The 16,364-nt window shown below is 32.7% G+C and overlaps 1 protein-coding gene across 5 annotated transcripts in view; it reads right to left on the bottom strand.

Annotated features, from left to right (window-relative positions):
• Positions 1-16,364, bottom strand: part of LOC114325503 (uncharacterized) — a 154,635-nt gene that overhangs the window by 49,234 nt on the left and 89,037 nt on the right. The gene's annotated exons all lie outside the window — the stretch shown is intronic.

Below are 16,364 nucleotides of genomic sequence, written 5' to 3'. Positions count from 1 at the left end.
AACGTTTTTTTCTTCGTTTTTTATTAATGAACAAATTTTATTTAAAACATTCTTTTTTATCTGTTTTAGTTTATGAGCCAGATCCTTATAAACAATTTATAAACAATTAAATTGTTTATAACAATTTTTTGACCACTCGGATCGAATTCCACTCTCGAAATTCGTATTCAGCAGCTAAAAATCCATAAGAAACCGTTGAGTTTGTCCATCAGAATTGAAAAGGACACGGTGACCTCTATTTGGCGCCTAGACTAATTTAAAAAATATTGTTTTTTTATTATACCGAGTAGTCGGTGCGTTTTGGTTCAGATCAGTCTTCTTGCAAAGCCTCTTTGATAACTGGTAAACCTAGAAACACGTGCCAGACGATGGCAAGAGACTCGATCTGAATCAAAACGAAACCGTTTATTTTTTATTTTGTTTTACACCATACTCTGTATTAAAGTAGGGGAGATAGGGGTGCATTCGGCCACGGGGAGCATTCAGCCATCTGATTTATTTTAAAATTTATTTAAATTTCCCGCATAAATCAAAGGAAACAGGATCGGTAACGTGGTTGTTCACATCCTGACTAACATTGTGAAAGTGCTTTGTGTATGAAGTGAATTTAAATGAAGAACGGATAAAAACGAGGTATAAGGTTAAGATTTTTTTCTGAATGGGACAGTGCATTCTCTGTTTGACATGTACAATATTTAAGTTCTATATTTTGGAAGAAGATGCTTATATATTGCTGTTTTAATTCCTCTGTGGTGTTCTAGCCTATAAATAGCACTTGTGGATATTCACGACGTTTTTAAATATTTTGTATGCTGGGGAGCATTCGTCCACACATAAATAGTCTTTTCAAATTGAGATTTATTTCTGTTTTTTGACTTTCAGATGCCACGAAAACGAGTTCTAAAAACAGAGAGAAACTCGTTGGATGAAAATACAATAACACAAGCGATAAAATCTCATTTTAATGGTACTTGCTCCGAACGAGAAGCAGCTAGAGTAAGCGGAATCAAAAGGTCAACTTTGCAAAGCCGAGTGAAAATTTTTTTATCCAAGACCACCAAAGAACAATACTTAAAGGAGGCAATGGCAGAGTCAGGATGACTCGGGACATGACAGCGATTTGGATGACGACCCACCAAAGTATGGTAACAAATATACTAATAGACAGGTTTTTACTGTGGAAGAGGAAGCCGAGTTGGAGAAGTACATTAAAAAGTGTTCCGACATTAACTATGGTCTAAGTCTAAATTATTTTCAGGTTAAAAAACTAGCTTATGAATATGCAAGTGCTTTACCTTATTGTCAAATTCCTCAGGAATGGCACCAATCAAGACAGGCTAAAGAAGGATGGAGAAGAGGGTTTATGGAACTCCACAGAAAGCACGAGCCTCAGCAGAAGTACAGCTTTTAGTAAGTATAAAGTAGATCAGTTTTTTGACAACCTTAAAGAGTTTTGGATCGCTTTCAATTTCCTGCGGAAAGAATATACCACCTTGATGAGACGGTAGTAACAACAGTCAGTAAAAATTGTGAAAATGCATCAAGAAAGAAACGTCCTAAGAATTTTGTTAGGAGCAGAACAAGGGAAGAAAAGAAGAGGGAGACCACAAAGGAAGTGGTTGGATGCCGTCGGACTGACAGAAGAAATGGGTACAAGAGACTGGAGAGAACAAGTGAAGGACCGGAAAAAGTGGAAGAATTTAGTCAAGACTATCGAAGCCAAGGGCATCTAGGCATATAGTGACGAGTACATTCAATACCGCAAAATTATCTATCTATACCATCAGTATAGCTCTGTTAGAAAGGATTATTTTTTCGTAAATTCTTGTCCTATTATCATATCATATCATATCCTGTTTTCATATTTAAATTAACCCATTACACTACTTTATTTAAAGCATTGTCAGGTATGTTACGATAAAACGAAACTATTTCCTGTCGACTTTTTACTATAATTTCTATTTGTAAAGTAACAGTTTCAAAAGAATGTGGATTATTTCCGGAACTCATTAGACAGATACTTACTCGTTTCTAATATTTTGAAATGTGGCTAACAATTAACCAACAATATTACATACAGACCATTAATTTACCGCCATTCAACCGTTAATTTCTATACGATAAGATATTTTCGTGTTAGACCGGTCTATCTGTGAAAAATCATTGATTTCAAGTAAAAATGTTATACTACAGATGTTTGAAAGTTCTAAAAGGTATGTGAGAGATAGCTGATGAAAAATTTTCAAAATTAAAATACATAAAAAATTGAGCCAGATAATTGCAAAAAAAAACCCTTTATTTTTGTAGTACTTTATAAATGTTAATGCCTTTGTTTTGTATAATGATAATATGTGATATACAGTGGCGTAGTGTAGTGGGGGCGGCACTTTTTAAAGGGCGGCAAAATTTAACCAACATTCGCCAACATATGATCAGACAAATAAAAAAGGCTAAGTATTATTCAATTTCGACAGCACTAAAAATCTTTCTCATAAAGATCAAACAAGTCGGGTATTAAAATACGTAGTAATTGAAAATCAGAAAGTAAAAGTAATGGAATCTTTTATAGATTTCATTGAAACTAAAGACAAAGCTACTGAAGGAATTTCAAATATGATTTTGGACAATATTCCAGCTGATGGCCTAGATATAAGCAACTGTAGAGGCCAAGAATATGATAATGCTGCTGTTATGGCTGGAAAGTATTCAAGAAATAAACCCTATAGCTGAATTCTTACCTTGCTCAAATCATTCGTTAAACCTAGTTTGTTTACACGCCTCAGTAGAGGTGGATTCAGTAACTTTTTTCGGCACTTTAGAACGTTGCTATTCCTTTTTTTCCTCATCAACACACCGTTGGGAAGTTCTGATAGCAGCTACAGGCAAAAGCTTAAAATGGGTTCAACACACGCGGTGGAGTGCAAAAAGGCGATGCCGTAAATGTGACACGGCATCATTACAAAGACATTCTCGTCACTTTGGGAAAACTGACAGAGGCAGGTGAAAGCTTAAACACTAGGACATATGCAGGTGCTTTATTAATAGTTTCGATGCAGTCATTTTTCTTTCTTTGTTTTTTTTGCGCCTGTGGCAACCGGTGCTACATGAAGTGAATGATGCACAAAAATATTTGCAAACAAGGGGACTTAACATAAGATTGTGCGCTTAGAAAATAAATGCTTTGCAGATGATATTGACAAAGAAAGGAGAGGTTATGCAAAAAATATGTGTGAAGAACTTGGAATTTCCATAAATCCTCCGAGGCGCATAACAAGAAAGCATATTTTTGATGACGGAACTAGAGATGCTAACTTGTCTTGTGAAAATGAGTTGAGACGAAAGCTGTTTTCTTCGTTAGATAGTTATTGTACAAATTCGTGAGCGTTTTCAACAGCTACAGAATTTAACGGATAAGTTTGCATATCTAAAGCCGGCTATATTATTAGATCCAGACAACACTGAATGTAATCTAGACTACGCATCTGACGAAATTGACGAGCAGGATTTCAAGCTGGAACGACTATGACTGCGGATTTTCGTTGCTGGAAAATCCAAGCTGGAAGATACTCTGGCCTATATTTTAATAATGTTCCGAATATTTTTCACAGTTGCTATAAGCACTGCCAGCTGTGAGAGAAGTTTTCAAAATTGAAGTTGATTAAAAATTATTTAAGATCGACAATGAGTACTCTATGACTAACTAATTTGGCTATTTTGTCTATTGAGCAAGAGGTGTGTGATGCGATAGACATTGAAGGTGCAATAAAAGACTTTGCTCTTAAAAAAAGTAGACGTATAAATTTTTAATTGAAGACGGAAGTTTTGTTTTTAATTCTAACAAATACTCATATTACTTTTCAATAAAAATAAAAATATAACATTTTAGTATCGTTCTAGTTCTAATTAAAAATTGATTTTATTTAATCTTGTCGATCGTCAAGGTATACCTAACCTAATCTCAAGTGATAAGTACCTACGTTATACCAATGTATCTAATTGTTTAAAGTAAAAGAATTTTTGTATTAATAAACTGGATTGTAAAACTTGGATAAACTTTTTTATTTAAAATCTAACCTGTATAATGCAAAATAATGATGACTGTTCTCGCCGAAAAGTTCTCTATAATTAATGTATATAATGTATAGTATACATTAAATTAAAATACCTAAATAAGAGGGCGGCAAAATTGTCTTCCGCCCCGGGGCAGCCGACACTCACGCTACGCCACTGGTGATATAACTACTAAAAAAAAACACTTTTCAAGAAACAGAACCTTCTATGGCCAATAGGAAACGAAAAAAGGCGGATTTTTTCTTAAAACCATATTTTCATTGTTTATTAACATTAAGAGCTGAAAATTGAACGGATTCTAAATGAAGATCTCAAGCTTATGATCCAAGTTATAGATGGCATGTACAGTAAAGGAGTAAAAAGTTATAACCCGTTTACGTGATGGGACCTATTCATAAAATACCGTCACGGAAAAGTGGAGGAGAGAACTGTAAGCTGCAATATCTCGGCTTCTATGACAGGTAGAACTTTATTTTTTTTAACTGGATGTAAGAATAATTGTTGAAATGAGTAAAATGAATGTCGACCACGAATCAAGTAATCTATTAACCCAGGTACTAAAATACCAACGGGTGACGCTAAGAAAATATTCCAACAATGCATCTCAGATTACCCATCTGAAACGTTATCATTTTTGTACTCTAATATAGAATAGGGTATAAAACAAAATAAAAATAAACGGTTTCGTTCTGATTCAAATCGGGTCCCTTATTATCCCCCGACACTTGTTTCTAGGTCTACCCGTTATCAAGAAGACTTTGCAAGAAGACTGATCTGAATCAAAACGTCCGTTCTGCTCAGTATAAATAATGAAATCTTTAGACCCGGCGCAAATTGAACCTAAGCGAGACGCAACCTGCACCGGCTAACTGCGTACAGTTTTGCGCATCCTACTATCAGTACATTCGTTCGCAGGTCTCGCTTGGGAACGTTTGTCATCGACGTACAGTTTTCTTGGGCCGTTGGATGCGTGACTCGCCGCCAGATGTTTATTTTTACTTGTTTTTGTTTGTGAGATGGACTTATCTGAAATGAATACGGATGGTACCTAAGTACAATTTATTATGATAAATAAAAATATAGCATACTCAACACCCCGAGTGAAAACTGCGTTGTCTTTGTCATTAAATTCTGATAACTTTTGCTAGACTAAATAAGCGGCGATACGAAATTAATAATCAAAGTTATGCCTTTACAAAAACACATTATTAGAAAAATAAGGTGAAAAATTATTCATGTTACTTAAAACCGTAATCGATAAAAATATTGTACCTATTAGCCTCAAATTCAACTTGTCGGCATATTACATTTTTGTTTATTACATATTACATTTTTTATGCTTAAAAATTAAAAACGAAATATGCAGATAGTGTTATTTTTTATGACCGATCAGTCGCGGAGGGATTGTGAATTGTAACCTGCAGTAATTGTAAATGATTGCGATCCTGCAGTAATTGTAAATGATTGTGATCCGAGCAGTAAATTGAGGAATATGAGTTGTGACCGAGCAGTAGGGGAGAGATTATTTTAAATATGTAGGTATTATTTGCAGAAATAAAATACTCCGTGTAAGATATCTTTTTATGCACCCGCTTATGAACAAATTCGATGTTTTCGGAAGTCATACCGCTACGACTAATAGGGACGTATAGAGATTTTTAAAACGTTACTAGTTACAAGTACGGAAATACCGATTTTAAGTTGCCTACTCAATTCAGTACATGGATCAGATACATCAGACTTTTGTAATCAGTATTTGTACTCAGTACCACTGAGAACCGGTATCTAAAGTAACCGTTACATGTCCGCACTGATTTTGCCCGTCTCTATTCGCCACGTCGATAGCCAACGGTTGGGCTGTGTTCAATACGCGGCACGCTAGAAAAATAAATGAACGGGTCACCCGTCCCGCCGGCGCACAGTGTTCAAAATTGAAGGAAACGTGATGGTAAGTACAAAAAAAATAAATCTGAGAATGCCGAAATTAAGGGGTTTGTTTGTACTACTCATGATGCAACTTCTTAGCAAAAATTGATTTTTTATGTTTGTTGGGGCCAGATGTATTAATGATCAAAAGTACAAAATTCAATATAATTTTATACATCAAATTTAAATCCTAAGAGGCTGCCTTTTACTTTGGTTATTCTTGTTCTCATGATCATTTTTCAGTGCGTCACAGTTTTTCGATTTCTCTCTAATGCATTAAGTTAGATGAGACGGAAAAAGCGGTAGCTCCGTGATTAAACACAAAAATAATGCAGCATTACAATGGTTATATACATAAGATGTCTATTCCTAACCTACGTTTGATTCGTTGATATTTAGAATGCGCGTTTTTTCTAGCCAATCAAATACACGTATTACGAACATTTGACGAAAACTTCGTTCATTTTGGCCATTTTTTAGGAGTGTCAAAGAGTCAAGTGACGGTTATTATTCAGGTCAGTATTTTGTGTGCCTGTCATTTTGAAATTTCTAATTCGACTTCCCTTGTGTTTCACAACGTCTTTGTGCATTTTTGTGTGTTTTGGTTTAGAATTTAGTTCGTTAAAAGTTAGTCATTGGCGTGAGGAGACTAGAGACATTTGAGATGTACCGAAGAGTGCTAAATATCTCATGAGTAGATAGAATAGCCAACGTGGAGGTAATGAGACTTACGCATAAGGAACGAGAAAACTAACAAATAAGAAGAAAACTGAGATATATGGGACATGTGATGAGAGATGTATATCTAATACTCCAGGTCATTATGCAAGAAAAAGATCTATAGTAAGGAGACGTAACTCATGGCTGAAGAACCTTAGGAACTGGTTTGGATGTAATAACAATGAATTATTTAGAGCCGCGGTTTCAGAAATAAAGATCGCTCTGATGACTGCCAACTTTTGAAGCGGAGACAGCACCTAGAGAAGGAGATAAAATCACAATTAATGGATAGTTTTGTGTCATTTTTTAATGTTTCCATATTTATAAATTTAATTAACAATATTGTTTACTTTTTAATTTTATTCCCCTTTATAAAAAATACCTACATGTTAACATATTGTGTAAAAATCAAATATACTAAATTACTAATTAGTTTAATTCCACCAGCTTTTCACCTATGGCTAAGTACGATTCTAGCATCTGTCAGATTCGTCAATAATTACATGAAATAAGTCTCGACACACCCAATACAGTATATGACGTCATAATTAATGACGCACTGAAAAATGATCATGAGAACAAGAATATTACTTCATTTATGTGGATAGCTAAATAAAAGTACATACTTTAGAGATTAAAATAGCATAGTTACCTTCACGGAAAGGTGATTTTGATATAATCGGCTGTCTAAAAACCTATACAATTTTTGACAAAATTAATGTTTGACAGCGTATTACGTTTATTGTGCCATCTTGTGCCACAATAAATCCTTCACTAAATGAAAGATTACAATGTAAGGAATAAAAAAATATATAAGACAAACTGCGCAGAGGTGCGCAACTGAGTACATTGCGCATAAGTTTGCATCGAGTGCCGCGCGCATTTGGTCTGAATTAATAATTGCACTCGTACGTATTGTTTACATGTATGTCAAACACATGTTATTTGTTAGGGTTACGAAAAGAGATTTTAGTTTTGATGAAGTAGTGCTATTCCTCAATAGAGAATAGACTCTCTATGTAAATAACATACTCCTCACTCCTAACGATAAAATCATTAGTTTTCGAGATATTTGAACTTAAACAAGTAGGTAACGACACAGATATTTTGATTAATGTATTGTGCTGCTGAATTTTTAATTTCAAATATCTCGAAAACTTATGATTTTATCATTATGAATGAATAATATACTCTTCAGTCTTAACGATAAAATCATTGATTTTAGAGATGTGTATTTGAAGTTTAAAATTAAGCGGCACAATACATTAATATCTGTGCCGTTACATGTTTAACTTCAAATATCTCGAAAACTAATGACTTTATCGTTGCGAATGAAGTGTATGTTATTTACATAGAGAGTATTGGAGAATCGAAAAATTGCGCTAAAATGGCATTTCCGCCAGTGGCGTAGAATTTGGGAAGGGTCAACCATTCACTGTCCCCTGTCGTACGCCTCTGGTAATAGCCTGAAACGTTTGTTTAACATAATTTTATAGGGCGTACAATACCTACACTTTGTGCGAAGTATGAAAAGGATACGTCGAAAAGTTTTAAACCACTGAGCAAAAATAGTTTTTAAATTTTTAAATAAAACACTTCGTAACTCTGTAAGGAGCCACATTTTATTTAAGTGATTTGGGTTAAATCCTAATATTTTAAGGTCTAGAATCTACAACTCAAAGATTGGACATTCTTAATGAAACACCTTGTATAACGATATTTTTTAAGTAATTCACCCCCTAATGAAGGGATGAAAACTAAAAAAACGACCCATATTATATATATACTCGTTATACGGTATAATACCTCAAATATTCCAAGTTTTCAGTGATATAACTTTTCCAGTTTAAACAAATTTAGTTTCGATCACGTTTTGACCAATTTTGAACACTGTGCGGCGCAGGTTGTGTCTGGCTTAGGTTCAATTTGCGCCGGGCCTTATACCGGAGTATGGTTACAACGACCTCTAACGGGGAACGATAAAGCCCTTGCAAAAGACCACTTGCGGGGTCTTCTTGCAAAGCCTTCTCTTGATAACGGGTAGACCTAGGAACACGTATCGAGGGATGGCAACGAACCCGATTTGAATCAAAACGAAACCGTTTATTTTCCATTTGTTTTATACCATACTCTGTATTCTGAGTACTCTGAGTACAAAAATGATAAAATCTGAAATGCATTGTTGGAATATTTTCCTATCGTCGCCCGTTGGTATTTTAGTACCTGGGTTAACAGATTAGTTGATTCGTTGTCGACATTCATTTCCTCGTTCCCCGTTAGAGGTCGTTCTAGCCATACTCAAAAATCATATTACATTCAATATTTATACCGAGCAGAACGGACGTTTCGATTCAGATCGATCTTCTTGCAAAGCCCTCTTGATAACGGGTAGATCTAGAAACACGTGTCGCGGGATGGCAAGGGACCCGATCTGAATCGAAACGAAACCGTTTATTCTCATTTTGTTTTAATAATTATTGAAGTTTAAAGTTTAGTAAAATTAGACTATGGAATAGTACAAAAATATTATTTATAGGTACTTATTAGCTACTTACTTTCAGAAATAATAATAGCTTCATTAGATGCAAATAAAATGAATTATTATATTGAAAAAAAAAACTATAAAATTAAATAAAAGAATTAAAATGTATTGTATTAATTTATAATAATTATGTATTATATATTTACATTTCTTGCGAAATCACTAAAGGACAAAGCAGAAGAAAAGAAACTGAAATGGTAGGGACACATTATCAGAATGAATGAAACTAAACAGGTGAAGAAGATATGGGAAGCGAGAAAAATAGGGAAACCCGTAGAGGACGACCAAGAAAAACATGGAACAATACCATTAGCGAGATTCTCGAAGAAAGAGGGAAGACATGGAGTGAGGCGAAGGAACTAGCTAGATACAGAAAAGAGTGGCGTAAATTTGTATAAAAGAGGTTTTCGATTTAGTATGTACATATATATGTATGTATGTATGGACATATATTTCTTGCGAATTAATAGTAAAATGTAATAACTTTTTCCGGAAAAATTTAATCAACTTTTTTTCCAGAATTTTCCAATTTTTCGGACAGGTAAAAATCGCACAATTCCTATTATTATTGTTGAGTAACTCAATTAAAAAAGAATGTGTGTGTACTTTGTACGCACGTAAGAAGTTATACTTGTATTATATGATTTCTTAAAAATAAATATACTTTAAACGGTTTGTTTTAATTTTTTTTAAACACCAAACTAATTTTGTGCTTACCGCTTTCAAAAAAATAAAAAAAAGTATAGGATTGCTCCGGATTCGAACTCAAGACCTCTCGATCTCTGGCCGAACGCTATACCAAATACGCTACGAGGACTGTGTCTGTATCGGTTCGGACGTACCTAATGACAATTCACGGTAACAAACAGACAAGGTGAATTATAATAAATATACAATAAAATGTTTTAATAATACTCATCTTACTCCTGAGGAAGACAAATCCAAAGACACAAAAATTATAATAAATATATTTACTAAAAGCACTAATACATTCTTTTCACACCTTTTCTTCCACTGATATATTTATACATGAAAGATTTAGCAACTAAACGCCATACCGTCTGTGTGCGCATGCGCGCAGTATTATGAAATTTTACTCTCAATCGCCCCTAAAGAAGTATAACTTCAAAAATTCCATAGAAGCCGAGATATTGCAAATTTTGCCAACGCGCTCCAATTTGAGTTTCAGACTAAAAAAAAACGAGCTCAGACAGTTCTCCCCTCCACTCTTCCGTGGAGGTATTTTGCGTGTACCATCACTTTAGAATTATAACTTTTTTCACCTTCACTGTATATGCCATCTATAAGTTGGATCATAAAATTTATGTCTTCATTTAGAATCAGTTCAATTTTTTTGCTTTTAAATATGATTTCAAGAAAAAATACTACTTTAGTTCCTATTGCCACAGAAGGTTCTGTTTTTTTTTGGAAAGTGTGACGTAGGTGTATGTAAAATTTTACGATTTTGTCGATGTGAGAGGGTATATACCAAGTGTACCAATTTCCAAAGTGTAAATTACGCAATAAAATAACCAATGATAAATCCCAGTAATATACCAATTTTGTAGAACTCACCTGTTATGACTTCCTTCTATAAACAGTTTATAATAAAAACCCCACACCTTTGCTGCCTATCAAATGGGTTACATCTGTTCAAATTACAAATGATCTTGATTATGGATATCTTTGTTCTAACCTAATATAATAATTAAAAAAATAAATCGTCCTGTATAACAAATACGCCAGAAATTTCACTAGAAATTTACAAATTTTTGTTCAACTCCACATTTTGAGTGTTAATAAAAGTCAATATATAGTCCAGGGCGCATCTGTTTTGAGATGGACGTTGAGAGGTGACTCAAATTTTTTTTGCAGAAATTGCTTGAAAATAAATCAAATAATAATATTTGAGTTATCCTCCCTCTCAAAAAGGTCCGGAACATTGTTTAAATAATCAAAATGTCAAAAATTGAAGGAAAAATTCGATTTTTTTCTTCGTTTTTTGATTATAACTTTAAAAGCATTCATTTCCGAGAAAAGTTGTACTGATATAAAAGTTGCGTAATTAAATTTCCTATAACATAGAATTGGTTAAGAATTTAAAAAATAGTCACCCTAGTTGCAAAATAGCAATAATTGCGAAAAAACCATACAAAAACAAGTATTCGCATTTTACGTTTTTCAACCATTTATGCTACACTTAGGACCTTCATATTTCACCCAGAAAAACTTCATGATACAGTAAAACAATACTGTAAATTTCATTAAGATCGGTTCAATAAATTTTGCAAAATAAATTTTGCAATCCAGCTTTCGCAAAAAAAATTCATTTTTTCAAAATGTTACAGGACTGAAAATAAAGCAGATAGCAAGTTGAATTTTTTTTTGCTTATAGAAGTGTACTGTACCTTTCATTTGCAATTTTCAAATTTAAAATCGATTAATTACCACGGCGTCAGAAAATTTTTGAAATAAACAATAATTTTTGGTGCTACGCGCATGACAGCGGTGTTCGATTCACACAAGTTGATTTCCACCAAATTTTCTTCCAATCATTATCTAATATATTATTTTACTCTATATTTTGTTGTATTTTAATATTTTAATTCCACAAAAATCAAACTAATTTTATTATTGTTTGTGAAATATTGTTTAAACAATTGCATATGTTTAAAAATAATAAAATTTTATTATTTAAGTTGAAATATATGAACAAAGAAAGCTTTTGCTAATAAAAGTGTTATTTCAAAGGATAGAGTATGTGTTTTTGCATAAAAATCTTTACTTAAAAATCTATTGAACCGATCTTAATGAAATTTAAAGTATTGTTTTACTGTATCATAAAGTTTTTCAGGGTGAAATATGAAGGTCCTAAGTGTAGCATAAATGGTTGAAAATCGTAAAATGCGAATACTTGTTTTTGTATGGTTTTTTTCACAATTATTGCTATTTTGCAACAAGGGTGACTATTTTTTAAATTTTTAACCAATTCTATATTGTAGGAAATTTAATTACGCAACTTTTATGTCAGTACAACTTTTCTCGGAAATGAATACTTTTAAAGTTATAATCAAAAAACCAAGAAAAAAATCGAATTTTTCCTTAATTTTTTGACATTTTGATTATTTAAACAATGTTCCGGACCTTTTTGAGAGGGAGGATAACTCAAATATTATTATTTGATTTATTTTCAAGCAATTTCTGCAAAAAAATTTGAGTCACCTCTCAACGTCCAAATGTACTAATATTTTTACAGATGCGCCCTGGTCTAATATTACATAAATGTTAATCACAAAGTGCAGCAAAGCAAAATATGTTATGTAATACTGCAGCCAATTATTTTTTAAAATCGAATTGATCATTGAATCATAGATATATTCGTTGAATTAATTGATTATCGATAAAAATAGTTTCACGACCGTTGTCCTATTTTAAATTTTATTACTTGGAAACTACCATTTTAATTTGGAGTTATATAACTTTATAACTAAGGGTGATTTCGAGGAGATCATCTTAAACCACTGCAATTGTTCCTTCCGAGGCCGTCTAGAGACATAGCCTATAGAGATTGTATTTTGACTTGTACTCTGGGCTAATTAGCAAAATACAAGGAAAAGTTATTTACCAGCAATTTTATTGCTGGAATCGAATCTTATTATTGTATGTATTAATAATATAGGTATGCAAAGTCCGCAGATAGTGTGCTACTTTTTTTATAAACAAAATGGCGCCCGAAAATCGTGTTTTTTTCAATTTTTGCTCTATAACTCCAAAGATTTTAATTTTACACCAAAAACACCCAAATAAAAATTCACCGCAATTAAATTCTGCATAGAGACGTGTTTTTCCTGATTCATTTCCACGAAAACTTTCCCCGGAAAAAGCGGGTTTTTCCAACAAAATCTTTAATTTTCAACTAAAATTTTAGATAAGTAATTGTTAATCAATAATTAAATAACTTGGTAATGTAAAAGCCCTTTTCGTATAGATTATAATTCCAGAATCCGATGGAAATTGAATGAACCGTTTAGCAACAATTGAATTGTTAATTAAAAATTTACGGTCGCTATAATAACGACAATAATTATGGTGCATAAGAATAACTATGATTTTTTTCATAAAATACACTATACCTATCTAATGTACTTTACAGAATTAAAATTAAAATACTTAAGCGGCCTCAGGAATATTTTAAAATTATAAACAACTTTTTGGCTTATAAACAAATAGGGAAATATTAAACTAAATTAAATTATGAAAACGGCATTCGAAAATCAGCGGCAGGACGCTTCTTTTAAAAGAAAAAACTAATTATTACGAGTGGTTCCTGAGATACAACCGGTCAAATTTGACCGGAATTTACGGCAAAGATATAAACAATAGGATCATAATTTTCAAACCATCACCTTTTTATTTTTGTCCTCTTTCTCCACACCAATTTTCATATCTTTAAAATACTTATAACATATATTATTACAATAAAAACTATCGATAATACGTGTGAAAATTGCCAAAAATAGTAAAATTCCAATAAAAAATTACGTTGGAGAAAATGTAGCCCTCAAAGTTCAAAACCGGTATACGTTAAAAAAATGCATTTTCTCGGCTTCCCATGGAGCAATTTCCTTCATTCTTTTTTTGTTCCCTAATAACTCGAGTAGAGCCATCGAACTAACGCATTATTAAATGTCAAACTTGCTTTCGTTTTGTTATAATAGATTCAATTTATTTATAAGAACAGAAAACTACATATTTTTTCCAGTTGTAGGCTTTTTTTTAGATAAACTTGCTACAAGTGTACCTTTGAAAGTTAAAAACATAAATATTCTCATTTGAAAGCTGTATACTTATTTAAACAATTTTTATTTAAACAAATTAAAATTTTGTGTTATAATAAAAAAATTAATTTATTATAACAAAACAAAAGCAAGTTTGACATTTAAGAATGCGTTATTTCGATGGCTCTACTCGAGTTACTTGAGAACAAAAAAAGAATGAAGGAAATTGCTCCATGGGAAGCCGAGAAAATGCATTTTTTTAACGTATACCGATTTTGAACTTTGAGTGTTACATTTTCTCCAACCTAATTTTTGATTGAAATTTTGCTATTTTTGGCAATTTTCACACGTATTATCGATAGTTTTTATTATAATAATGTATGTTATGAGTATTTTAAGGATATGAAAATTGGTGTGGAGAAAGAGGACAAAAATAAAAAGGTGATGGATTGAAAATTATCATCCTATTGTTTATATCTTTGTCGTAAATTCCGGTCAACTTTGACCGGTTGTATCTCAGGAACTACTTATCATAATTAAACGTTTTTTCTTTTAAAAGAAGCGTCCTGCGGTTGTTTTTCAAATACCGTTTTTACAATTTAATTTAGTTTAATATTTACCGAGATATTCTATTTGTTTATAAGCCAAAAAATTCTTTATAATTTTTTCTCTCATGGGAAAACAGAAAAGGGAGATTGGAGGTATTTAAGAGAATTTGTTTTAGCGTGGGAGTTGTATAGTCAGTCGATTTTAAGATGAGAACCGCGATAGTCGTGTTCTTGGGGATAATACGTAAAAAGACGCTTTAAGACGTACTTATATTATGACAAGCCGGTTATAATATTGTTTAGACGCAATTATCTCTAAATACATTTCTTTTTGTAAAAACAAGAACTCGTAAAATTTTAGTCGCAATTACACAAACACTTTTACATTTCGTCAATTTAATAGTATCAATAATTTAGTTATCTATTTTATTAATTAAAACTGTTAAACATCACACGGGCTTTTGCAAAATATAATTTGCAAAAGTATGCAAATACAATTTGCATACGGGAAAAAATAATCTAACTTTTTAGTTAAAAGATAATCTAACTTTTTATTTTTTTTATTATATACCTTTTTAAAATGCAGTCTAAACAAGCTCTTAACGATTTTCCAAAAATTAGTTTAAATCTTAGAAATTCGGCATTAAGTGCTGTTAAGGCCTTGCATGTTGTTGCATACGGTGATAAAGGGTTGCCACGACAAACTAGGAAGAACTTGCGGAATTTTACAAATTTTGCGTGGGATAAAGAATTCGAGGAATATTCTACAAAATTAGACGACGTGAAAACTAAACTAAGCATGCCGGACTTAGTAGCAGTTTGCAACGTTTTGATCTGAACTACGCTGGTTCAGAGGACGACGCGATTGAACGTATTTGTTCATTTTTGAACGACTTCAATTTTGAAGACGAGAATGACGATGAGGACGAAGACGCTAGCGACGATGACGGTGATAAAGACGTTTATCACAAGGAAAACGGTAAAGACGTTACCGAAGACGATGGCGACAATGAGGATAACGACGTTAATAGTGATAGACGCTTATCACGAATAAGAAGGTAAAGACGTTAGTTACCGACGACGATAGTAATGATGACCATATGGAGGATAAAAGGACGACGGATTTATATACGAGGAATAGATCAAAATCAAACAAAATGACGAGAGGTAGACTGAATGATTCATTTGCCTTAACTTTTAGAGACGTAGAGGACAGTATACGAAATTTCGACGGAAAAGACGATTATCCCATAGGAAAATGGATCGCTGATTTTGAAGAAATTTCCAATCTGATGGGATGGAATGATTTGCAAATGCTAATTTTTGCTAAACGATCTCTAAAAGGAATAGCTAAACTGTATATACAGTCAGAGAAAGGAGTTAATAGCTGGAAGCTACTGAAGAAAAAACTGACAGCAGAGTTTGAGAACAAAATAAGTAGTGCCGAAATACACAAAATGCTGATGAATAGAAAGAAGAAACAAGGTGAAAGCGAACAGGAGTATGTACTAAAAATAAGAGAAATCGGTAGCAGAGGAAACATCGAAAATGAAGTCATAATGCAGTATATAATTGAGGGAATTATGGAATATGGAAAACATCACAGGGACTTTTATTACGATTGTCTTTAACGAATCCTACATATCTATTTCTTGTTTTCCGTTTTCTTCAAATATTACACCTAGGTATTGATATTTACCGACTTGCTCTATTTCTACCCCATCTATTTGCATATTTATCCTTTTCCTATTTCTATCTATTACCATTGTCTTTGTTTTA

The sequence above is a fragment of the Diabrotica virgifera genome, chromosome 4, assembly GCF_917563875.1.
Source record: "Diabrotica virgifera virgifera chromosome 4, PGI_DIABVI_V3a".
NCBI classification, from domain to species: domain Eukaryota; kingdom Metazoa; phylum Arthropoda; class Insecta; order Coleoptera; family Chrysomelidae; genus Diabrotica; species Diabrotica virgifera.
This window is presented reverse-complemented; position numbering and strand designations above follow the sequence as displayed.